We start from the raw sequence: 12,799 nt of genomic DNA on the forward strand, positions 1-12,799 counted from the left end.
ATTGGAAGAAGTGAAAATTTGCAGGTCCCTAAAAGTATCTCTGAAAACAGCTATACAAAACCCCTGAAGCTTGTGATAGTACACCTTCCACACTGGAAGCAGAGCCCTACCTTAACAAAGAGTTTAAAAGTCAAGTAATTGGATGGGAACATGAGCAAACTGTGGGAAAAACTCAGACAACAGAATCTTACTCTGGTGACAAAGAAGATCAAAACATACAATCAGAAGAAGACAACAAAGTCAAAGCTCCTACATCCAAAGCCTCCAAGAAAAATATGAATTGGTCTCAGGCCATCGAAGAGCTCAAAAAGGATTCTGAAAAGCAAGTAAGACAAGTAGAGGAAAAATTGGGAAAAGAAATGAGAGTGATGCAAGAAAATCATGAAAAACAAGTCAACAGCTTGCTAAAGGAGACCCAAAGAAAACACCTTAAAAAATAGACTAGACCAAATGGCAAAAGAGGTCCAAAAAGCCAATGAGGAGAAGAAGGACTTAAAAAGCAAATGGCCAAATGGAAAAGGAGGTCCAAAAACACACTGAAGAAAATAATTCCTTAAAAATTAGAATGGAGCAAATTGAAGCTAATGACTCTGAGAAGTCAAGAAATTATAAAACAAAACCAGAAGAATGAAAAAAAAATAGAAGACAATGTGAAATATCTCATTGGAAAAATAACTGACCTGGAAAATAGATCCAGGAGAGATAATTTAAAAATTCTTGGACTCCCTGAAATCCATGATCAAACAAAAAAGCCTACACATCATCTTTCAAGAAATTACCAAGGGGGAGCTAGGTGGCACAGTAGATAGACCACCAGCCCTGGAGTCAGGGGGACCTTAGTTCAAATCTGACCTCAGACACTTCCTAGCTGTGTGACCCTGGGCAAGTCACTTAACCCCAATTGCCTAAAAAGAAAAATAAAAAAAATAAAATAAAAGTAAAAAATTTAAGAAATTAAAAAATAAAAAAATAAAGAAATTATGAAGGAAAACTGCCCTGATATTCCAGAACCAGAGGGTAAACTAGAAACTGAAAGAGTCCACCAATCACTTCCTGAAAGAGATCCCCAAAGGAAAACTCATAGGAATATTATGGCCAAATTCCAGAGTTCCGAGGTCCAGGAGAAAATATTGCAAGCAGCCAGTAAGAAACAATTCAAGTGTTATGGAAACACAATCAGGATAACACAAGATTTAGCAGCTTCTACGTTAAGGGATCAAAGGGCTTGGAATATGATATTCTGAGGTAAAAGAAGCTAGGATTAAAACCAAGAATCAACCACCCAGCAAAAAATTAATACATTCCTTCAGGGGAGAAAAATGGACATTCAGTGAAATAGAGGACTTTCAGACATTCTTGATGAAAACACCAGAGCTGAATAGAAAATTTGACTTTCAAATACAAGACTCAAGAGAAGTATGAAAAGGTAAACAAGAAAGAGAAATCATAAGGGACTTAATAAAGTTTAACTGTTAACATTCCTACATGTAAAGATGATATTTGTAACTCATGAGACCTTTTTCAGTATTAGGGTAGGGAGTATGGAGGGAAAAAATTATATGTATATATGTATATACATATGTGTGTGTGTGTGTATACATATATATATATATATACACACACACACAGCAAGAAAGAGAGAAAAAGGGCACAGGATGAGTTGAAGAGGAAGGAGTGATATCTAAAAAATAAAGTTAAAGGGTGAGAGAGGATTATACTGGGAGGAGAAAGGGAGAGATAAAATGGGGTAAATAATCTCACATAAAACAGACAAGAAAAAGCTTTTACAGTGGAGGAGAAGTGGGGGAAGGTGAGAGAGAATGAGTGAATCTTACTCTTATCAGATTTAGCTTAAAGAGGGAATAACATACACACTCAATTGGGTATGGAAATCTATCTTACCCTTCAGGAAAATAGAGGGGAAGGGGATAAGAGAGGGGTGGATAATAGAAGGGAGGGAAGATTGGGGGAGGGGATAATCAGAAGCAAACACTTTTGAGGAGGGACAGGGTCCAAGGAGAGAATAGAGTAAAAGGGGTGGGGTAGGATAAAGGGAAATATAGTTAGTTTTTCACAACATGACTATTATGGAAGTGTTTTGCATGACTACACATGTATAACCTGTATTGAGTTGCTTGCCTTCTCAATGAGGGGGGGTGGGGAGGGAGAAAATTTGGACCTCAAAACTGTAAAAACAAATGTTAAAAATTGTTTTTACATCTAACTGGGAAATGAGATATACAGGCAATGGGGTATAGAAATCTATCCGACCCTACAGGAAAATATAAGGGGAAGGGGATGGAGTGGGTAATATTTCCCATTCTGTTCATTTACTTCTTGAATAACATAGTACCTGGCACATAGTATGTGTTTTCTAAACGCTTGTTCAATGACTGACTGTTGTCTCATGTCACACACTCTATTCAATCTCAGTAAACATACATATGAGTTCAATAAGCAAAAAACAAAACAAAAAAAAACTCTGATATTTCTTACATCAAACAAGATTTTCATATTTGAGATGCTTCCATTAGAAATATTTTTGTGGCATTAAAAGAGAGATGTTTTCATTCTGAGACAATAAAAAGAAAATAGAAGCTAGAAAGATTCATTGAAATGTTGGCTGAAAATGTAGATGAGAAAATTGTATTTCTGGGTAAAAATTAATCCTAAGAATTTTAGGTCTCAAAGATCATTTGGGAATTAAAATCTAATGACATGAGAAAAAGGAATAGAATGGAAGTGACTTCTCAGTCAAAACTGGGGAATGTTTCAATGAAATTATGATGCTTTGTGTTTAATATTCTATTTTAATTATAAGTCTAGATTGCAAGGTATTTATTTTTAGAACGTTAACATATAATTCTCATTAGGAAAAACAGTAATGTGAATAAGAATACAATAAAAAATTCAATACTGCTTTTCTATTACTCTTACTTTGATATTTAAATAGTTTTTAGGCTTGCTAACTAACAAGATTAAATAATTCTAGGATAAAAAAAATTCAAATGCTAAATTCAACACAGAATCAATTTTTGTACCACTGAAGAAAGAGGGAGATATACAATCAACAAACTGACAAACCATAATACATAGTGACACTTCCAAATGTCAGTTAATGAAGGATGGCTATCAACATTTCTTAGAACTCTTATACCTAACAAGACATTTTTTTATATTTAAAAAGAAAATGCAACATGTTGAAACACTACCATTTCTGTATGACTGTAGGCAAGTTTCTTAATGTCCTTCATCTACAAAAGATGAGCATTAGATCAGATTATAATAATGACCCGTATTTATATAGCACTTTATGTTTTCCAAAGCATTCTACAAATATTATCTATTTTGATCCTCATTACAACCTTGGAAGGCAGGTTGTATTATTATTCCCACTATACAGATGAAGAAACATAGGCAGACAAAGCTTAAGAGATTTGCCTAGGGTCACACAGCTAATAAATGGCTGAGGCAGGACGGACTCCAGGTCCATCACACTATCCACTGGGTCACCTGGATCCCCCTAAAATATCTCATTTTATTTATTATCCCCATAAAGATAAGGAAAATGAGGCTGAGACAGAACTAAGTCGCTTGCCTACAGTCACCCAGTAAGCATAAATAAATACACGTCTAACTTAAGATTTGAACTCAGGTTTTCCTGATTTCGAGTCCAGCACTCTATCCCATGCATCATTCAGTTGCATAGATTAGGTCTATGGACTCTTGCAACTCTGAAGTCCTTTTATGAGAAAGCACAGGTTGATTTGTACTTTATCGTATTAGGATAAATCATTGGTTGACTTGTTATTCTTCCATTGCTTAATCCCAAATATTGCTTCTTTCAAACTCTTGTTCTTGACCTACAGAGTATTAAATATAAGGGAAGTGAGAACTTGATCAGTATAGAAGAATAGTATCAGAGTTCTGATCAAAAGACTCGGGGCTAATCACCACAGTTCAGCCTGGTAGAAAGACACCTGACTTGAAGGCAAAAGTCAATTACTAACCATCTAACAATGAACAAGTCATGAAACCTCTCTAAGTCTCATCATATTTGTCATTTCAGTTTATTTTTTTCCCATTTCTGACATGGAGGCTTCATTCTGTTGATGGATTCCAGTACTGAAGACCTCTCTGAATAAACAGGTTATTATTATGTCTATGAGTTGAGTAAAATCCTAAAATATTCTACAAAAGATAGGTACAAAGGATAGCTTACAGTAGTGGAAGGAGCCTAAGACTGGAAGTTAGGAAACTGACTGCTACAGATTTTGGTTTGTGACTTTAGACAAATTATGAAATCTCTGTAGGCTAGAATTTAAATTCCTATAAAATGACTAGCATAGACTATCTGATCTCTGATTGCTTCTTGCTCTGAAATTTTATTATTTATTTATTCTTCCTTTCCAAAATGCTAAGAATTTTTAATTTCATCAGCATAGGTCCTATGTCCACTAGTTCTGATCACAAAGCCAACTTAGTGGAAATCTAGCATAGGTTCTTTGGCTAAAGAATTTGTCAAACCCTGGTTTCTTTCAAAACTCAGCTTAAACCTCATCTTCTTATAGGAGGCTTTCCCCAGTTTCCTTCCTGCTAATGGGTTCCCTCTAAGGTAAAGTATTATACCGTTATATCTTGTACATACAGTTTTTGGCAAATTATCTTCCCCATTAAAATGAAAATTCCTTGAAGACAAGGAACTTTTTTTTTGCTTTACTTTTTTTTTTTACCATCTACAGTTATTTTATTTGTAAACAGTACTTTTCCAGTTACATATAAAGAGAATTTTCAACATTCATTTTTAATAAGATTTTGAGTTCCAAATTTTTCTCCCTCCATTCCTCCCCCCCTCCAAGAAAGCAAGCAATCTGATGTAGATTATACCTGTTTTGCTTTACTTTGAATCCTCGGTGCTTGACACATAGTAGCTCTTAAAAAATAAATAATTGTCAGCTGAGTGACTGACTCTGCCCCCAAAGTGGAGCAGGGACTCTCAGAATTTAACCACTTCAGTGCTTGAGCAACAGATATCATCCATTCCTGGTTCTATACTCAAAGCCTTACCCCCTTGATATGACTGACTTGCCGAGTGCATATTTTCAGAATACAAGATCATCTCTACATTACAATGAGACACAGGTGGAAATCTTTGACTCTAAGATATTCCTAAGACCCATTTCACCAGAGTTTCAGAAAGACAATACTTTGTTATCTATAAAGCTCTACATAAGGGTTCGTTGTTAACACTGTTATCAATGTGGAGGTGGTGACTTTAGTTCTTCTAAAAGGCACTGATATTCTTGGTGCTTGTCAGTTCCTGCATGACTTTTGCCTTCCTGATGGAGGCTAAAGACTACTTAGGTGTGACTTTCACCACTCCTCTTGTTGTCAACTCAATGCAAAACAAATTAAGATTCAAGAACAGAAACTCAACTTGTATAGGATCCGTTGTGTTTGAACACAGAAATTGTTCCTATTCACATAATTGTGTTACGTACAAGAATCTGATTACTTTAGCATGCTTTTGGAACAGAAAACAAACCTACAAAATAACTAAACTAATTGTAAACATTATGCCTCATAGAAGACAACAAGCACTTGATATCCAATAACAGAGGAAGATCACAGAATTGTCTCTGCTGCTATTTGACTTGATTCAGGCAGCTGCGTATCTTGGCAAATGATTCATCATTAAAGAAAGGCAGAATGGTATGGAGAGTAGAAAATGCACTGAATTAAGAGTGAGAAGATTCTTTTTGCACTCTTCAACTTATTAGTTCTATGATCTTGAGCATGGCACTAAACATCAGTTTTGCCAGCTGTAAAAAAGAGCATAATTCTTGCTTCCCCAAAAGGGTTGCTGAGAGGGGGAAAGAAGAAAATGTATGCAAACATGCTTCAGAACTCAAAATACTACGCAGATGTTTAATATTTTTACTTTTCTCCTCTAGACTTTCACTATTTGTTGAAGGAAAATTTGAAAGAGGAAAATTAAAGTTCTAGGAATATCCCCAATCCCTTGCCCCAAAGGACTGCTTTATTGGATGAGGGGGATTGAGGGAGAACTTCCCAAACAGTCCTCATAAAAAAGCCAACTGAAGATCAAAATCTCCTTTCAAAGAGAAAAAGAATCTTTTTAAATTATGTTAGTAAAGAAAAAAAATAATTAGAATGTTTGGAAACATTTATGCTCTAATAATCAAATGAATCTGTGATCTCTTCAAAGTGGAGGGCCCCCTCCAAGGCTGTAGATGATAATTAGTTTGCACTTGCCAAACCTGGGCGATGCTTGCCTCTTGGTTATTCCTAATTTCAGTCACAGACACAGCCCGTATCTTTTTTTGGATAATACCTTTCTTTGATGACATCTTTATTCTGGTTCTTCTTCATAGCTGCTTATTTGTTGTGTGTTACATTCTATTTATATCCACAATGCACCTCTTCATTTCCCTTCATGCAGCACTTATTTTAAATTCATGCTAAAAACTATTTCTTCTTTAATTAATCAAGAAAATGATTGATGACAAATACTAGAAAAAAAGATGAGTAAAATTTGGTTTAAAAATTATTATTTAAGCATTCATGGCCCTCTGCAATGGCCTTGTTCCAATTCAGATTTAAGAAGTAACTCCATCATTTCCCTTTGATCAGAAAGTATCTTTTATATAGGGGAACTTTTGAGCTCAAAAGAACCTTGACAATCTTCAAATGAAGGCACCTATAATAAAAATGTTCCTGATTGGAAATGGAATGGTCTTAAAATTTATCGTCTTCATTACTTGATTGGGTAGTTCTTCTTTAAGAGACAACATCCTGCTGGAGTTACAAAGAGTATTATTTGATGGCAGGCCACGAGGAGTACATTTGAAATCAAAGTGAGATGAATCATATATTTCGGTCCACTGAAACAGATAGTAACTTTGGCAATATCTGCAATTCGTAGATTTAAAGAATTCCTTGGAGAGTTAATTCCTGATGGTTAAGGCTAAGTGACTTGCCCATGGTCACACAGCCAGCATCTATCAGAAACAGGACTGAAACCCAGGCCTTTCTGGCATCAAGCTTAGCCCTCCATCCCTGACACCGTGTTGGCTCCAGAATTTACTAAATCTACATTCAGTGCTTCATCCCTTCTTTAAAGGGAATAGGTCTGCGTGTTGATTCCTCCTTCATGCACTGAGCACAATATGTAAACTCTTGGAATACCCACTGAAGTAGGACAGGAATGCACCTGCACAGTGTCACTTCATTAACCCCCAATGACATGCCTCAGAGGAAGGCTGTGGGAAATCTATTTGACTAATAATTAACTCATTCATGTAGGTGATAGGACCAAATGAAAAGAAGTAGAAGACAGCATTTTTAAAATATATACCAAAATAGTCTGTTCACTTCTCTCCAGCAGGACAAAACAGAAAGGCAGCTCAAAAATAATATGTTCTAGGGGAATGTATTTGTATTTCTCAAGAAGAAAATTAGGAAGGTGCCTCTGTGTCCGTCTTGCCTCCAGGCTGGTGGAAAACATGTGCTCCCCAGTATCCAAATTGCACTCAAAGTTGCCGTGTTGCTGTTAAATGAGCAATAAAAGCCAGTTTCTAAACTGAATGTCTGGAACTTGAGTGATAACACTGCAAAACTAAGGAGAAGGATGGGAAATCAGCGGTGCCAGATGTTTGTAATTACATCTAAACTGCCAGGAAGGCATTGAAAAATTAACTGGGAATAGAGAATAAAACCTGAGATTGATCAATAGGCATGAGATTACGCCCCTTGTGGTCAGTCCTATGTGTGCTTTCTATGGAATTGTCAGGATTGATTATGTTGATAAATAACAAAAATGAAATCTTTGGGTAAGGGAAAGGGGTAGGGCTTCCATGGTAGCTACATTGGTACTTTCCAAAAGTTTCAAATAATGTATGACACTCTTGTTTTTAAATGACATGCTCAAACTTTTACTACTTTTTTCTTTCTTAACTGCATACTTTTATCCTAATTCCCCAGTTCTTTATTAGATTGCTTATTACAAATTGTTTTTATAGGCTGTGTCTCTCAATTGAATTCAATACAAAAAAGCATTTATTAAACATGTACTGTATGCCAGGCATTGTGTTAGGCAATGGGGATTTTTTCTTTTACCTGACATTAGAGAATTTCCAGTGAGGAAAATTTCTCCACCTATATACATGAGCACCTGCTTAGAGAGCTGTCAGGAAACAAAGAAATTCCATGATTTCCCCAGTGTCATACAAACAGTCTGTATTAAAGGCAGGACCTGGATCTGGTCTTGCTAACTCCAAGGTTGGCAATGTATAAGCCAAGATATACTGCCTCTTCCACTGGGGAAAGAGAAATTAAACATGCAACAACCCGCCTTCCAAGAGCCTTCTTTCTCTTGGCTGGGGACAGGAGGTTGGGTATGGATATACATAATGTATACAGATAAGTAAACAAAAGACAATTGAAGGAGAGAGAATCAATAACCTTGGGGGTGTGGTGTAGAATCAGGGAAGGTTTCTTGGAGAAGATAGCAATCTGAGCAGAACCTTGAAGGTAAGAATTCTTAGAGATGGAATATTCCACGGATGTGGGGAAGCCTGAGTGATGACACAGAGATGGGAGAGGAAATCTTGGAAATTAGATTTGGAAAACAACTAATAGTCTACTTGGACTGGAACACAAGTGCATGGAAAGGAGTAGTATGAAATATATCCGCAAGGTAGGTTGGAGCAAGGAAGTGGAGGTCCTTAAATGCCAATATGAAAAGTTTGTGTTTTATCCTGTAGACAAATTTTTTTTAAGCATTGAAGTGATTTGGTCAGATCCATGCCTTTGGAGGACTACATTGACGGCAGTGAAGAATGGCTCAGAGATGGCAGAGTGGAAATAGGAAGGCCAGTGACAACAACCCAAAACAGGTTCATAACCAGCACTTTTTATGCCCAATGTAGCAAAAACTACATCCAGGGCTAGTGTTATATTACATGCTTTCAAGCCAAGGCACGAGTCCTCATGGACTTATGGTGGAAAGCATGTACTACCTTAAATTCTGAGGAGAGGGAGGTGGTGCAGAGAGAATGCAAAGTGGGTTGGCCTGAAGAAAGGGTTCACCTCTATCATGACTTCAAGTTCAGTTAAAATTTATATATCCATAAACTGGGGATTCTTAATTTTTTTTTTTTACATCATGGGTCCATTTGGAAGTCTCAGAAGCATGCTTTTAAGTACTGAAGGAAATGATAAATTCCAGTTAGAAACTGGTAAAAATAAGCCTGTACTTCCCCCCCCATCCTAGTTTACAGACCCTTTGAAATTTATTAATGGACTTGTTGGGTGTGAGTGAGGAGGTCTATGAACATCAGGTTAACCTCTGCTATAGACAATGGTCATGTTGTCTTCTGAAATGTCCTATCATAGCAGTAGAAGTGAGTAAGACTAATTTGAAATCTTCTGCTCACTTGGTGATTCTGGGCATATAGTTTGCATCTTGACACTTCAATCCCAGGGCATGCCAATCCTGTGTAAACCAGGTGCTCTTAACCTAGGGTCCATAAACTTCTAAGGTGTCTACCGAAAGATTTCAGCAGATCTGTGAACTTGACAAGGGAAATATTATACCTTCTTTCCTATCTCTTTTTACTCCCTAAATAATATTTCACTCAGTGTGTTACTAGAGTACAAAGTAGAAAGGGAATACATAAAGTCATATGCATGGGCTCATTATTTTATCATCTTGGAGAAGCCCTGCTATGTTGTGTCCGAGCAAGTAAGGGTCTTGGAAAATAAAGACTAACAAATTGTACAAATGACTTTGTTAATGTTTTCTAAGAATGATGACTTCCTCACTCCAAAGCAAATGAAGTAGCTTACCAAACGCAGACTATCATCAAATAGAAACCATTATTGCTGTTGACAATCACATCTGTGGTCATTAAAATAGTCTTAGATGATTAATGGAGTTGATAGTTTTCTATCCTGATTTATCTGTTTTATCATTACCACTGCCAGAATACAAACATTTATAAAGCAGAATGATCAAAAGAAGTAATTAGGCTAAGTTGAAATACTGTTACCTGGAGGAAATAAATATTAAGTGGGACCAAGTAAAGTCAGGCTTTTATGACAATCATCTTTTATTTTGGAGGATAAAGAAAAACAGAATAAAATGATGAACAATAAATACTGAGCCATAATTACTCAATATATTTTTAAAGACAGACTGGCTTTAAGTGATTGAGGGAAAAAAGAGTAACGTAGATAAAAATTAGGACAACCTATTTATGGCACCTCGTAGGCAAGGCAAAAGGTCAAATGTCCCAGGCACTGTCAACTCCTTGACATAAAGTTTGATTTTTTCATCCATTTCTTTATTGCCTTACACAGGCTCTGCACATAGTAAGTACTTGGTTGAAACACAAGAAAATGGTTCTACACAAGTAAATATTAGCTGGTAGAATTAGTTATCTAATTAGCCTCAGTGATTGCTGAGTTATAATATAAAAATAAGCTTTTAATATTAAAAAAGAGAGAGAATTACATACAAAAAGTGCAAATTGAGAGGAGGGAGTTGAGAAGAGATTTAGCAATATGCAGATTGAAAAGAGATAACTGTTCAGGCCAACAAAACATTATATGTCTGAACTGAATATATTAACATATTGTAGGTGTGAACTACCAAATAATTCAAAACATTTCAAAACATCTGATGGGTATTGATTTGATACTTTTTAGTTCAATTAATCAGTCAGTCAATAAGCATTAAGCATAAGCAACTAGGAGATACAGTAGAAACAGGACTTAGAGTTAGGAAAATCTGAATTCAAATCTGTCATTTACTAGCTATGTGATGGGCAAATCACTTCATATCTGCTGCCTCAGTTTTCTTATATGTAAAATGAGGATAATAATAGTACCTACTTCACAGGGTCTTTGTGATGAAAAAAATAAAACATCTGTAAATCGCTTTGAAAACTTTAAAGGGCTATATAAATGCTAGTGATGCCAATGATGATAATGATGATGATGATTATGATGTACCTGGCGGTACGTTAGGTTTTTATTTTTCACTCAGAACATATTCCCTTTGGGCAGCTAGGTGGTTTATGGATAGAGTGCAAGGCCTGAAGTCAGAAAGACTCTTCTTCCTGAGTTCAAATGTGGTTTCAGACACTTGCTAGCTGTGTGATGCTAAGTCACTTAACCCTGTTTGCCTCAGTTTCCTTATCTGTAAAATGAGTTGGAGAAGGAAATGGCAAACCACTCAAGTAACTCTGCCAAGAAAATCCCAAATGTAATCACGAAGAGATAGACATGACTGTAAAACAACTAAGCAAAAACAGTAAAATATTCCTTTTGTGTCATGATTGATGGTAATCTCCCATTAAATTAAATGCCACAAGCATTTATTAAACATCTATCATTAAACAATACCACACTTTTCTAGGTTTTGGGGAAATTAAGACAAAAACTAAAATAGACTGACTTCAGAGAGCTTCAATTCTAAACAAGATAATCACAAGTTTTCCATATGATTTTTGCCTCGCTGCTCACATGCACAAAACACCTCTTATGTGCCTCTCTGTGTTAAGTTTCCAGTCTTTCATTTTCTCTGCCTGTGATGACTTCTCTGCCCGACTGACCAAGCAGTTTTCTCTATCTCCTTGTTTCATCAGAATACTATATGAAAGCAGTAATTGCTCTTTAAAATGTGTTCAAATTAGAGACTGAATGCTGTTTAATGAATAAAATGGAGATTAGGCCTTAGGTGGCTGAAAATTCTGACATCTTCAGGAAGAATAGTGTGACCAGTGGACCTTCAATACTAACCCTTCTTCTAAATCTGCATATTTTATATATAATTCTCTCTTTTAATTTTTTTTAACATATTAAAGGCTTATTTTTGATGCTATAAACCAGCAATTGCTGAGGCTTTAGAAAATCATTTGCCACTGAAAGTACATGGTAACATTATTGGGGAATTTCACCTCTCAAGGCCTGAATATGTCATTACGCAATTATGACACACTTCAAATTTTATAAAGTCATAGAATTTTAGGGCTAGAAGGGATCTCAGAGATAATAACAAGTGGCATTTATATAGCACTTTATGAAAAATTCAAAGTATTTTACGTACATGATTTAATTTGTGCCTCACAATTATTACCTCCATTTTACTGATGGGGAAACTGAGACTCAGAGCAGGTATTTAGTACGACCATGGTCATATAACTAGTGCGGTATTTGAACCCAGGTTTTCCTGACTCCAAATCAAGCACACATACTACTAAGGATGCCATGAGGTCCCCCCGAAATATAGATGAAGAAAGTGAAATAAAGTTTGGATTTGCAAGGTACTTGACTGATTAGAATGAATTGTTCCTAAAAGAGATTTTTTTTCTTTGTTGACTTTTACTTCACAAGGCTCAGACTATCATTAGAACCTATCTCATATCTCATGTTTACAAAGTTCTTAGAATTATGATGAGTCAATGCTTACTAAAGATGCCTTTTCTATTACATAAGAAAGAGATAATTTGGTCAATCTGAAATAAAGTAACACAGTTACAATTCATCTACAATCTTGTTCAATAAGTCAGTAATTCATTCAATCATTTATTTCCACCGAACAACCAATACCTATTGATTTCATTCTAAAAGATCAAATAAGTCAGAGTAACTGAAGGAGCAAGGTTCCCTGAGGGGAAGATAGAAGCATCATATATCAGTCAATTCAAACCGCCACCATTTTGACCACCACCACCTCTCAAACATGGGTGGAGACAGACCAGGATTTTGAGCC

Source organism: Vombatus ursinus, unplaced genomic scaffold (genome assembly GCF_900497805.2).
Source record: "Vombatus ursinus unplaced genomic scaffold, bare-nosed wombat genome assembly UNPS02014784.1, whole genome shotgun sequence".
Lineage (NCBI taxonomy): Eukaryota > Metazoa > Chordata > Mammalia > Diprotodontia > Vombatidae > Vombatus > Vombatus ursinus.